This window comes from Schistocerca gregaria, chromosome 3, assembly GCF_023897955.1.
Source record: "Schistocerca gregaria isolate iqSchGreg1 chromosome 3, iqSchGreg1.2, whole genome shotgun sequence".
NCBI classification, from domain to species: domain Eukaryota; kingdom Metazoa; phylum Arthropoda; class Insecta; order Orthoptera; family Acrididae; genus Schistocerca; species Schistocerca gregaria.
This window is the reverse complement of record NC_064922.1, coordinates 562,664,440-562,679,141: the sequence shown is the minus strand read 5'-3', so window position 1 is coordinate 562,679,141 and position 14,702 is coordinate 562,664,440. Positions and strand designations below refer to the sequence as shown.

General features: G+C 43.1%; 1 protein-coding gene across 3 annotated transcripts in view; it reads right to left on the bottom strand.

Annotated features, from left to right (window-relative positions):
* Nucleotides 1–14,702, bottom strand: part of LOC126355180 (tripartite motif-containing protein 2-like) — a 427,732-nt gene that overhangs the window by 204,558 nt on the left and 208,472 nt on the right. Inside the window, exon 1 of one of the 3 annotated variants that reach the window (XM_050005395.1) lies at nt 380–747. The exons of the other annotated variants lie outside the window; for them this stretch is intronic. The gene's annotated coding sequence lies outside the window, so the exon portion shown is untranslated. Of the gene's footprint in view, nt 1–379; nt 748–14,702 lie in introns of those variants that run through there. 3 annotated transcript variants of the gene reach the window in all.

Here is a 14,702-nt window from a genome sequence, read left to right as displayed (position 1 = left end):
GCCATTCGTGAACGGAAAGCTATGTACTGGCACGAGGTTTCACCCTCCCACCACCATCACCACCTCCAACACATCTGGCTCCACTTCCACTCTCATACGTCGGCTACTCTAAACAATAACGCTTGTAGAGAAAGCATTTGCGTTGTAGGTGGCTTAGCTACTAAAGAACATCCCAGCCACCAATGCCTTATTCAACATTTACATTTTCATCTCTAGGACTACAAGTTCTTAAATGTTTGGTGTTTCAGTTTAAGACATTTGCGTGAAACTTTACCAGTGTCTTTTGAATTGTCCGCACACTTATTTCACGTTGGCAGCAACTGACAGAATTTCTGATTTCCGCAGCTGTCGTCAGAACGCAACAGCGACCAGTACTCACCGCAGACTTCCGCAGCAGCTGCGCTCACATCCGCAGCAGGTGCGTCCACGCCAACTTATTCCGGCTCGCCGCAGAACTTCAAAACGTCCTAATTAAAGGCAGGCCAGGGCCACAGGAAGAAAGGAACGGAATGCTTCATAACGCTGAGGGAGGGCAGCAGTTGTTTGAACAGTGGTTGGGTGCAAGTTTGGCACAGGCACCACGAATGTCACAGAAATGTATCAGAGAAATTGACGGAAAATATGAATTTAAGAACTATGAGTAAGGTCAAATAGAGCAGGATAGATACGATGGACAAGAAATATGGATGGAGGAAGAAGAAGCCGGCTGTTTACGGAAGACGGTATGCGCCGTGCGAGGCACACCGAGGCAAGACGAGAACTGCGGCCGTGTTGCGGTGTTGGCGCCGTACGCCGAGCTGATAACGCTCCCCACTTCCTCCTGCACACGCTACGCGACAAGAGCCCGCCTGTTTGCAAACACCAAGCCATCCAGCCAGCCTCCCGCCGCACGTCCGTGGGAACTGCAGTGTAATCCTGAGACAAGGACCCCAAGATTTCTTGCTTACAATGAACGTTAGCTGCACAAGCTGGGGACCTTTCTGTGTCCGTTTTATTCACTGTGGACGTGGCTCAAGTCTGCGAACGAGCTTAGTTTTACGGCACTCTACAACAAAACATGCTTACGAACAACTGAATGAAGTGACGCTTACGGAGAGAGGTTGCGCAGTGATTACGGCATTAAATCGCTTTCGGGAGGACAACTCACTGTCTAGCCACCTAAATTTAGGTTTTCCATCTTTTCCTGAATAACGTAAGGCAATTCAGGACCGCACGGAGTGGCGCAATGATTAGCACACTGGACTCTCATTCCTGAGGACGCAGGTTCAAGTCCGCTGAATACTGAATACCACGAACGATGATTCATCCAAACGTACCACATTCTTCCAGTCGTCAGCTGTCTAGATTTTATGATCATGGCACCAATTCTTTCGCAGTTTGTTTCCGTTATTAAGGTTTTGCAATTGCAGCCCTTCCACGAATTGTAGCCTTGTCAACCTCCAGCCGACATGTTTTGTCGACACAGTACTACTCGTGTCAGTGTTGAGTTCTACAGCCACTTTCACCGCGTTAGTTTTATGGTGTCCGGCCACAATCCCTTTCATGCCCGTCGGTCTCTGTTAGTTAACTTTGGCTTTCACCCACAGTCTCTCCGTCGATGTTTTAATAACGTGGATACTATCGGTCGTGAAACAAGAAACAGTTCAGCACCGATTTCGTCACAGACGCTCCCGCTAACCGCGCACCAACGAGTTGCCCTGTTTGGGAGACAGATCACACGTTTCAGCGGTCTTTTGTATTCAGTCGCAGAACAAAGAGTATAATACATTGAAATATAACCTCCAAGACCTAGTCATATTACTTTGCTTATCCACTGTACATCTTTATGGTAGTAAAGCTGCTGTCTGCACGCTTCGTCGACTCTGGGATACTGACCCCCCCCCCCCCCCTCGCTCTCTCTCCCTCTCTCTCTCTCTCTCTCTCTCTCTCTCTCTCTCTCTCTCTCTCTCTCTCTCTCTCTCTCTCTCTCTCTCGCTCTCCGCTGTCTAATACTATATCCCATTCGTAAATGGATAGCGGTAGGTAACTGCAATCAAAAGCAAGTTGCAACAGAGGTAGGACCTTTAATTGCCCAGCCGATATGTCTTCTGCGCAAACGTGTTTTCCGGAACGCATCTTTCTGCGGCTCGCGGCAGAAAAGGGAATGGAGTTCTCTCAAGGCGATTCCTCATCCATAATTCAGGCTGTGAGGCTTCCGAGAACCAGCTAAGGTGCAGCGGCCGGCATCTGCGGGAAACTGGAAGCCGGCGTAAGGAAACTGGACACGGCCTTGTAGGTGGGGCCTTGTTGCTGCCGGTCCTGGGTTCGATTACCCCGTTCCCACTGCCCAGAGCCGACCGCAACTGCACCCTTACCCAAACACGACGCGCGCGGAATGCACCGTTACCGGTGACAAGGTACGGGCCTCTGTACGCGGCACGCACTCCCACGCTCCAGTGTTGTACATCAACAATTTAAAAAAGAAAAATCATTTTAGCGGCTGTCGGATTACATGACCTGTTCCCTTGCTGCCTTCAGTAGGTTGCGTGTAGTACGTCTTTCCATTACCGTACCATATTTATTACAGTTTCACATTGACAAATTTGTTTCTTCCCAAGTCGACACAATATACATATAAGCTGTGTCAGGTGTAACAGCATGTAGTTTAGGAAGTGGTAGCATTCGAAGAAAACATTCCATATAACATGTGTCCAAGTTTTACTGGTTTCAGAGATACAACTGTTAAGACTGTAACAAACTAATACTCACAGGAAGTATTAAGCAAAGGCAAATAATTAAGTTCAAAACAGAGTAATTAATTACATCTCCGATATCAAAGCACTTTTCATTCTCTTGACAACATCACGTCTAACTATTGTGAGGTTGTCTTGGCTTCACTTTATGAGGCACGCTATTCATAATCAGAACGATCAGTTCACCCTTTTTGTTTATTTTTTTAATTTTTTTTTTAGGCTTACCTTTTGAAATATCCCCACAGGAAACAATCTAAAGGGGACAAGGTCCGAAGACCTCGGTCGTCACTGACGTAGCTCCTGAGGCCACGATTAACCTTTTTAATGCGAAAATAAGAAAACAGTTGTATGTCAAATCACGGAGAGTGGAATTAATTGACATAGATCAGTGCCTACACATTTCGACGTAACATTTAATCACATTTGTGAAAAGATGGTGTTAATCCTCCTGTAATAGGGATGAACTGCTTCGCGTAAGAAAGATAAATGTCAACCAGCTGCAGAGAGGCATCTTCCGGAGAATCTTCGGTTCAGATGGAAAGTAACCTGACGATTAGAATGGCAGGGGCCCCCGTCATGCTATAAGAACGTAACGTTCCTTGTAGCCTTTTGAATCTACTCGAATAATGCTGGAAGCTCGTTTTCATTGAAGTCTACAAAACAGGGCCCTGTAAAATTATGGTGGTGACACAGCAAGGGCTGTCAACTGATTGTCTATCATAACACACCACACATTTAAAGAGCAACGTTCTTGAAGGTGTCTCCACAAAGGCAGACAGGTTTTCGTCGGACCACCGATGCGAGTTACGAGTGTTCTTGATACCGTCACGAGTGAAAGTGGTTTACTCAGTAAACGGTATTAACCCGATTACTCTGATTTGCAGTTAGCCAACAACAGAATTCTAATCGTCTGCCTTCATCTCCTTCTCGAAGGCGTTGCATCCATTGTCAGTGAGGCCGTACATGGCTAATGTACTTAATATTGTATTTGGAATACCAATACATGTAGCAATTTTGCATGTGCTTGTTGAAGATTACGTTCTAACAGCTGAATAATGTCTTCTACTTCATCCACACTGTGTTAATTTGAACGTTCAGAAGAACTACGGCTGTTGGATGCTGCACCAGTCTCGCGCAGTTTAGTGATAACGAGACTAAACATTCTTGAATGTACGTTTAGAAAACTGTCTATCGTATCCTCTACATGCAGTAGCAGCATCAGTGTTTCCGATATAAAACCAGTACGTAAATACCACCTCGACATTCTAAGCATTTGTACATACGTGCGGCATGCTTAAACGATACAGTAGATCTGACCAAGAACGCATAACTACAGTTGGAATGTAACTTTTCTATGTGGACAATCGCAGCTTAACCTAAGCATAAACGTATATTGAAGTTCCTCATAATGAGAAACTAGAAGGAATGATCTGTAAGTACTTTAAAAGAAATTTTTTACGGCCAAGATGGCGTTCAAAAATTTTTTGATTGACCTACTTCGACAGGTAAGACTGTCATCTTCATATCTTCAAACTTCTTCAGATCTTATACAGTGTGGTCCATCGTGCGTTCGTTACTCATGCCACGTTAACATTTTAGTGTAGAGTATATTGTACATGCCTTACAGGCTTGTTAAAAATGTAATTACAAACAAGTTTGTCACAAGTAAAAATATACACAGCTAAAATGCACTTTGTGGAACTTGGCATATCTACATATGTAGCACTCCTTTGATACTTGTCAGTTGTTAAAATTCACAATACATAATAAAAGCGCACATTTGTGCCAATGTTTACATTTACATGACGAGTGAAGCAAATTTGGAATTTTCTCACTTTAAATACATAGCTGTGTGTATTTTTACTTTTGACAAACTTGTTTGTAATTTTATTTTTAACAAACCTGTGTGGAATTTCCAATACACTTTTCATTAAATCGTTAACATGGCATGAGAATTGAGCGCATAATAAAACACGACGTACAACAAAAAAGTTTTTGAAGATTTGAAGATGACAGTCGTTATCTGTCGAAACCGATCGATATAAAATACTTTTGAACGCGATTTTGGCTATCCTCACAACTTGAACTTAACAAAAATGACACTCTATAAATTAAACCCAACACGCGGAATGAAAACTCATCTTTGTAACTAGCTGTAACTGTGTAAGCAACGAAAATATGACGCATGTTAAATGAAACATTTTATTCCAAACATACTATACTACCGCCTCCTAAAATATTTCGTACTTGTCCTGAAACACCTTGTATACAAGAAAATCGCAAAATCCAGCAGAAACCTCATTAACTATCTTGTGGATATGTCCCCGCCTGGCTAGCACTCAAAATTCAGCATGCTGCCTTGAATTCTGCTGTCCCATCGAACTGACTGTATAAATCACTTGTGGCATGATATGCCATTTGCCTCCATCGACTATTCCCCCAGCGGTGTTATTCCACCGTATTCCAAGCCTCAACTTCTGGTGGTACTGTTTGGAAATCGTAGGTGTAAACATCAGTGTGACTTAACGCTTGGTGGGCTGCTCAGGTAGCTTTATCGTTAGGGCAACTACTCGCAATATGAGGAAAATAGGGTTTCGATTCCCGGCCCATCAGTATCTTTTAATTTCTACTACATATTCATTAAAATTTATAATCACTTTTAACAATAGAATTAACTAGAGGAGAAGAAAATGGGGTTGGTGAGGACGTACAGCTTCTTGGAGGTTGCTTCACATTAATAACATCTGTCCTATCAGAGTAATGTTATTGGGGTTCAGGAGAGCCGAGCCATGAGATACGTATCAAAGGCAGCAATCACTCGTGATCGCATGATGAAATAGCCACTGATAAAACCCACCATAGACGTATATTTGGTCAATATTATCTCGGTACAGCTTGGTAATCAGATAATGTACCTCTTCAAGAGTGCGTGGGATACAAATGAGTCACTTAAATTTCTAGACATACTTTTTAATCGCAGCGAAAGCCTGAGGAGCTGTACCAAACAAATAAACGAATGTCATGTAGATCACGGTCCAGTGCAAACTTTGCAATTTGAGGATACTTAGGCGTCAGCTTATACAGAGTGTTACAAAAATGTACGGCCAAACTTTCAGGAAACATTCCTCACACACAAATAAAGAAAAGATGTTATGTGGACATGTGTCCGGAAACGCTTAATTTCCATGTTAGAGTTCATTTTAGTTTCGTCAGTGTGTACTGTACTTCCTCGATTCACCGCCATGATTTCATACGGAATACTCTACCTGTCTAGCTAGAGCATGTGCCTTTACAAGTGCGACACAACGTGTGTTCCATGCACGATGGAGCTCCTGCACATTTCCGTCGAAGTGTTCGTACGCTCCTCAACAACAGATTCGGTGACGACCCCCCCCCCCCCCCCCCCCCCCCAGCGCTCCTGACCTCAACTCTTGACTTTCATTTATGGGGGCATTTGAAAGCTCTTGTCTACGCAACCCCGGTACCAAATGTAGAGACTCTTCGTGCTCATATTGTGGACGGCTGTGATACAATACGCCATTCTCCAGGGCTGCATCAGCGCATCAGGGATTTCATGCGACGGAGGGTGGATGCATGTATCCTCGCTAACGGATGACATTTTGACCATTTCCTGTGACAAAGTGTTTGAAGTCACGCTGGTACGTTCTGTTGCTGTGTGTTTCCATTCCATGATTAACGTAATTTGAAGAGAAGTAATAAAATGAGCTCTAACATGGAAAGTAAGCGTTTCCGGACACATGTCCACATAACATATTTTCTTTCTTTGTGTGTGAGGAATGTTTCCTGAAAGTTTGGCCGTACCTTTTTGTAACACCCTGTATATTCTGTCTCTCAAGTGGCCTCGTGAAGCCCAGTTCCATTTGCGAATGGCGCGTGAGAAGAATGATGTCGGTGAATCTTCGTTTTAGCTGAAATTTCTCGTGTTTTCTCGCTGTGGTCATTTCACTAGACGTACAGAGTATGTGGGAGCAAGTAATGTGTTTTCCTTCTGTACCCTCCCTCCCCCACCCCTCTGTACCCGACCTTACGTCGTCAGAGGAACGGTTTAGGTACTGGGAATCGAACGCAGGACATACTGTGTCGCACCTGAAGGCAAAGAAATGCGTTTGTATGTACGATAATGCTAACAAAGTCATGAGCAATATTCAAGAACCGAAGAGCAAGTGTTTTCTAGGCCACTTCTTTTGTGGATGAGTTACATTTTCTGAAGATTCTTCTTACGAATATCACCCTGGCATCTGCGTTTTCTACTATTTCTGTTGTGTGGAGTTGCAAAACTACAGTAAATTACGGCAGTCTTCTAATAGCTTTGGTCTGTTAAGGTCGTAACCGCGTTACCCGTACATTAGTTGTGTTGTATACCTATCGGGCGTTACCTCATCCCCATCGCTTTGTTTCCTTGTCTGATCAGTATCTCACTAGGTTCACTAGCTGATCAGTTCAGTGCCTCACTGCGATCTGGGTGAACCGTCTAAAAACCGAATGAGGATGTATAAAGCGCCGCGTAACCTACAGAACCTTTCTTTGCTACGCAGTTATCTCACTGTTAGTGTCTATTACATAAAAATAAACAGTATCTGTTGCAAAATTGAAATTGTCGATGTTTAATTCTGGTTACATTCGAAAGTTTATGATTTGTAACGTGAAACAAAGGGATGTTGAAGTCAAAATAAGAAAAAAAGCAGATTTATCGTTCAGCACAAAAAAAGTTATTTTCTAAAAAAAAGTCAGATTTAAAAAATTGCAAAACTAAAATATAACAAACATCACTTTAATCGAGTTTATATAAAACATATTTCTGTTATTCATAGCCGGCCGGAGAGGCCGTGCGGTTCTAGGCGCTACAGTCTGGTACCGCATGACCGCCACGGTCGCAGGTTCGAATCCTGACTCGGGCATGGATGTGTGTGATGTCCTTAGGTTAGTTAGTTTTAAGTAGTTCTGAATTCTAGGGGACTGATGACCACAGCAGTTAAGTCCCATAGTGCTCAGAGCCATTTGAACCATTTTGTTATTCATATACAACTTTCACACTTATCAATAGCAGGGAACAAACAATCCAGAGCTGATAGAGAGCATCATGACTGATACAGGGATTAGTGATCACAAGGTCATTGTAGCTAGGCTCAATACCATTTCTTCCAAATCCATCAGAAACAAACGCAAAATAATTTTATTTAAAAAAGCGGATAAAGTGCCACTAGAAGCCTTCCTAAAAGACAATTTCCATTCCTTCCGAACTGACTATGCGAATGTAGACGACATGTGGCTCAAATTCAAAGATATAGTAGCAACAGCAATTGAGATATTCATACCTCATAAATTGGTAAGAGATGGAACGGATCCCCCGTGGTACACAAAAAAGGTCTGAACGCTGTTGCAGAGGCAACGGAAAAAGCACGCGAAGTTCAGAAGAACGCGAAATCCCGAAGATGGGCTAAAATTTACAGACGCGCGAAATTTGGCACGTACTTCGATGCGAGATGCCTTTAATAGGTTCCACAACGAAACATTGTCTCGAAATTTGGTAGAAAATCCGAAGAAATTCTGGTCGTATGCAAAGTACACAAGCGGCAAGACGCAGTCAATACCTTCGCTGCGCAGTGCCGATGGTACTGTTATCGACGACTGTGCCGCTAAAGCGGAGTTATTGAACGCAGTTTTCCGAAATTCCTTCACCAGGGAAGACGAATGGAATATTCCAGAATTTGAAACACGAACATCTGCCACCATGAGTTTCTTAGAAGTAGATACCTTAGGGGTTGCGAAGCAACTCAAATCGCTTGATACGGGCAAGTCTTCAGGTCCAGATTGTATACCGATTAGGTTCCTTTCAGATTACGCTGATACTATAGCTCCCTACTTAGCACTCATATACAACCGCTCGCTCACCGATAGATCAGTACCTACAGATTGGAAAATTGCGCAGGTCGCACCAGTGTTCAAGAAGGGTAGTAGGAGTAATCCATTTAACTACAGACCTATATCATTGACGTCGGTTTGCAGTAGGGTTTTGGAGCATATACTGTATTCAAACATTATGAATCACCTCGAAGGGAACGATCTATTGACACGTAATCAGCATGGCTTCAGAAAACATCGCTCTTGTGCAACGCAGCTAGCTCTTTATTCGCACGAAGTAATGGCCGCTATCGACAGGGGATCTCAAGTTGATTCCGTATTTCTAGATTTCCGGAAAGCTTTTGACACCGTTCCTCACAAGCGACTTCTAATCAAGCTGCGGAGCTATGGGGTATCGTCTCAGTTGTGCGACTGGATTCGTGATTTCCTGTCAGGAAGGTCGCAGTTCGTAGTAATAGACGGCAAATCATCGAGTAAAACTGAAGTGATATCAGGTGTTCCCCAGGGAAGCGTCCTGGGACCTCTACTGTTCCTGAGCTATATAAATGACCTGGGTGACAATCTGAGCAGTTCTCTTAGACTGTTCGCAGATGATGCTGTAATTTACCGTCTAGTAAGGTCATCCGAAGACCAGTATCAGCTGCAAAGCGATTTAGAAAAGATTGCTGCATGGTGTGTCAGGTGGCAGTTGACGCTAAATAACGAAAAGTGTGAGATGATCCACATGAGTTCCAAAAGAAATCCTTTGGAATTCGATTACTCGATAAATAGTACAATTCTCAAGGCTGTCAATTCAACTAGGTACTTGGGTGTTAAAATTACGAACAACTTCAGTTGGAAGGACCACATAGATAATATTGTCGGGAAGGCGAGCCAAAGGTTGCGTTTCGTTGGCAGGACACTTAGAAGATGCAACAAGTCCACTAAAGAGACAGCTTACACTACACTCGTTCGTCCTCTGTTAGAATATTGCTGCGCGGTGTGGGATCCTTACCAGGTGGGATTGACGGAGGACATCGAAAGGGTGCAAAAAAGGGCAGCTCGTTTTGTATTATCGCGTTATAGGGGAGAGAGTGTGGCAGATATGATACACGAGTTGGGATGGAAGTCATTACAGCATAGACGTTTTTCGTCGCGGCGAGACCTTTTTACGAAATTTCAGTCACCAACTTTCTCTTCCGAATGCGAAAATATTTTGTTGAGCCCAACCTACATAGGTAGGAATGATCATCAAAATAAAATAAGAGAAATCAGAGCTCGAACAGAAAGGTTTAGGTGTTCGTTTTTCCCGCTCGCTGTTCGGGAGTGGAATAGTAGAGAAATAGTATGATTGTGGTTCGATGAACCCTCTGCCAAGCACTTAAATGTGAATTGCAGAGTAGTCATGTAGATGTAGATGTAGATGAACTCTTACCTTTGATCATTATACAGAATGTTTTGTTTTGTTTTGTTTTTGGGGGCAAACAACTGGGGTCACACGCGCCCACGTCAGAACTACAGAACACGAAGATAGAGAGTAGTCAACAAACGACTAAACGTCAGTTCCAATTGACATAAGAAAAGACAGCTAAAAACAGGGACGTGGAGAAACGGCTGCACTGACACTCCGTCAGGAAATGGGGGGCAGTTCAGACTTCGGCGCAATGTGTACAAAGTGGTGGGGGAGCGTCGCTTATCAAATGACGATGGCTAAAATGGCAGTGCCCAATACGTAACCTAATTAAAGTGACCTCCGGCCGGCGGGAGGGCCGAGAGAGGCTTAATATTCCTGAACTTACTCCCATGAAGGGAGGACCAATGGCGATGCCAGAGGGACACCATCTCCTGACAGAGATCATCTGAGGGAATATAGGAGCTAATGGGCTGATATACGAGGACTGCAGCCTTGGCAGGATGGTGGTGGTGGTTAGTGTTTAACGTCCCGTCGACAACGAGGTCATTAGAGACGGAGCGCAAGCTCGGGTTAGGGAAGGATTGGGAAGGAAATCGGCCGTGCCCTTTCAAAGGAACCATCCCGGCATTTGCCTGAAACTATTTAGGGAAAGCACGGAAAACCTAAATCAGGATGGCCGGAGACGGGATTGAACCGTCGTCCTCCCGAATGCGCGTCCAGTGTGCTAACCACTGCGCCACCTCGCTCGGCGCCTCGGCAGGAGCTTCGTTCCCTGACAGACCGAAATGACCAGGAACCCACATAAACTTCACAGTGGCTCCACTAAGAGTGAGCAAGTGACAGTTTGCCTTGACCCGTTGCACTGAAGGATGGGCGGCGTACAGCGCACAGAGACTTTGAAGGGCGCTGAGAGAGACTGAGCAGAGGACACAATTGAAAAGTATGTGTCGCCGGGTGTACTCAGATGATGCAGAATGTTATTACGTAAAAGCACAGAAGTTACGCGACTTCTTTTATTACTTATAAAAAAATATATTTAGTAAGGAAATAAAGTGCACAATTCCCTAACACTGTACGATGTGGGGTTCTAGTTATGTGGAAAGACAAACAAACAATACAGAAAGAAAAGTCGTCGGTTACCGGTCTCTCTCTCACACATTCATTGACATTTCTCTCCCTACCAATTGCACCAATACGACCAGTAATCCTAAAATTTACTACGTCATTTATATACTGTTCCAAAAATAAAGCGCAAATATAATTATGTTGGTAGCCCACCTTCCCCGGTCTGAGTGCTTACTCCTAGGTATTTCACGGAAGTTACTGTATCTGGCGAATTGTGGTCATTAGTGTAATTACATAGTGGCGGCATTCTTTGCCTATTTATGCGTAATATGATATAGTTATTTATGTTCAGAGTCAACCACCAGTTCCTGCACTATTCATCAATCTTCTGCAGGTTTTCTGTAAATAGCTATTCTTGGTTTTGCTACCTTCTTACGCGCAACTGTAGCATCTAGCTTCTGACGTTAGAGGCTAGATGATTTATATAGCATTATAAACAGGCATGGTCTTGTCACACTTCTTTGGGGTACTCTTGAGATTACGTTGTATATCTAGATTTTGTGTTGTTCAGAGCTATGTGTTGAGTTTAATCTGCACGGAAGTCTTTTACCCCGTCACAAATCTTGTCCGATACTCGATAAGCTCGTATGTTTTTCACTTAGAAGAATCTTTATAGCTAAGTTAGCATTTCCCTCAACTTTTCCACAGATTAAGGTAACGATATTGTGGTCCTCAGTAGGTAGTCTACTACCTTCCTTAAACCACTGAAGCAGTTCTACAATGGTCTGATTCATTCCACCAGTGCAAAAGTTATCCATTCACATCTTTAGTCTGAAAGACAGTTAGAGCAACAGATAGATTATAACCCACTATACTGCAACTGTTTCAAATTTAACCTTTTTGTGAAATACAACGTAATTGTGTCGAACAATCGCTTGATTAAATATGATCCTTTTTTCTCATAGTAACAGCACAATATTAACTGGTTTACTTTTACACTATCGGTTACATCGACCAGTGTGACAACACGAGCACCTCAATGTCACGGAGCTCCTTAAACTACAACACTGACCAGAAGACGGCCGTATATCGCAGCTGAAACTGCTGATTTTGAGAGTAAATCTGTGATTGTCACATTGGGTAAAAAATCATATGCTTTACGCTTGATATAGTAAATATTATCTGAGCTATAAAAATGTGCTTAAAAGACAACTGGACCAATCTGTGATTAATATAATTTAATACAAGTTAGAATGAAGCGTTACATTCCTGGCGCATGCACAAATTGTCTAGTAAAGCATTCGCTTTTGCAATAAGCACTGCAGCAAAGCAATATCTATATCTAATGCTTCCATCTCATCTGCAATTTCCACTAAGAAGGAACGACCGTACACATAATAAACTAATATTCGTGTAACGGCAGTAGTCACAATTAGAGTGTTAGAAAAGTTTTATTGAAACATATTAAACATAATTCCTTTAAGTGCACAGGCGATAGTGACTGCTTGGAAGAGCCTTGTTAGCTGCTATTTACGGAAGATGAACAATTTTTTCCGAATCTCAGGACTTTGATAGAGATTACCTGTTATCTTGCACAGCTGTGATTCAGCATTCCAGCACCTTTAGTTCATCTTTGACGGGATGCTAAACTATAATTTTCCTCAACATAGAAGTCTTTGCACGCACTCCCCAAGTTAAGATAGGATTTATGATTCTCTTTTACATCAGAGTTATATTACTAATAAAAATTGAATAGTCTCATGAAATTCACACAGAAATTAGATGGCGCCCACTGATTGCGTACGCGTGTGAGACACGTCATCTCCATCACGTTTTAGCAGAGCGCCGATTTTTGAAGTTGTGTATCCTTCAGAATCAACAGTAGTTTTTTCTTCAATAAATTAATGGTGGACTCAAACGCCTGACAATAAATGAAACATATGCACTATCATATCAACGTTTTACACAGATAACGTTTACCCAAGTGATTACTCTAGTTTCATCACAATTTTTTGCATTTATAATACGACAAACTAGTTTGAAGTTTCCCTCTAGATATAAACTTTATACCAGAATTTCCATATCTCGCCTCTGCCCCATCATCTGGTTTGTCTTGCTAGAAGAACAGATCGGATTTTGCAAGGGTAGATCCTGCGTTGATAATGTTTCCGTTGTGAAACAGATAATTGAGGAGTGAGACGGCAGAATCTTCCTAAAAAAATATAGGGTATGTCGAGGCCTTTGGTGGAGTATGTATGAAAAAGTTGAGGGGCATCATGGGCTAAAGATAAATCACCGAGCGCCAGAAGACAAGACACATATGTGCTAAGAAGAGAGCAGGAGACTCAATTTCAGAATACATTAATATGGGGGTACGACAAGCTGCTCTTTGTGCCTAATTTAATTTATACACTGACGACGCCATTAAGGAATACTGGCGCAGTTAGATTCAAATGGCTCTGAGCACTATGGGACTTAACATCTGTGGTCATCAGTCCCCTAGAACTTAGAACTACTTAAACCTAACTAACCTAAGGACATCACACACATCCATGCTCGAGGCAGGATTCGAACCTGCGACCGTAGCAGTCGCGCGGTTCCGGACTGAGCGCCTAGAATCGCTAGACCACCGCGGCCGGCGGCGCAGTCAGGTTTTGATAATAACAGCTATCGATAGCTGTTTTTTCCATGATCAGGCATTGGTTTCGGATTTTGAAACATTAAGCGAGCTCTGTTGGACTGAATGAAGTAATGCAACAGTGCTGCAGTGTCGTCGACCATCGACAATGTCGCAGAAGCAGCCGACCAGCGCAAAGATGCTGGGTTACCTTGATAGGGTAAATCAAGTAAATTACCTTCATTAAACGTATTGCATAAGATAGAAATAAACTACCTCATGTCCACACAGCGCCACCGGCGGCGCCAACCCCGACGAGGCTTCAGTCACGCCTCGATGGAGTTCGAGTGCCGCCACCGACGCCGCGTAGCGGTTATAAGATACGACCGCTAGGGACTAAGCGAGCCAGTTCGGTCTGAAGTTCAGATCGAGTCTACTTCTGCTTCCAGTCACACAGTCATCGCGCCGGCGCTCTGTCGTACTTAGGTCACACTTTTATGCTTGGAGTGGTGTGTCCAACGGACAGTGTTTGTACTCATAGTAACCGCATTTAGAACATTTTACACTGCGAGGTCTAGACTTGCCATCTCTCGCAAATCAGTGCCTTCGATTGCTTCTTTGTTTAACGAGGAAATCAATGATTATATCTGTATATGCAGTTCCACGAGTGCTCCCATCAGTCGCAGTTGTGGAAAGCTGTAAAGATAAGTGGAAAATTTGTTAAAATTTTATTTTGTTCGTCTCAGTTGCATGAATATACAATTTATTGTTGCAGTGGTTACAGTTTCGGACTGACTGGCCCATTCTCAACACCGCATACCTTGTTTTTTACCGTAACTAATAATATGACACGGTGCCAAGAGGCACAAACCAAAGTACGGCTGTGTAGTTCAGGTATAACAGTAGATACATAAGCTGTTTTATTGTTTGCAGTTCTACATCTACATCGATACTCCGCAAATCACAATTAAATGCCTGGCAGAGGCTTCGTCGAACCACCTTCACAATTCTC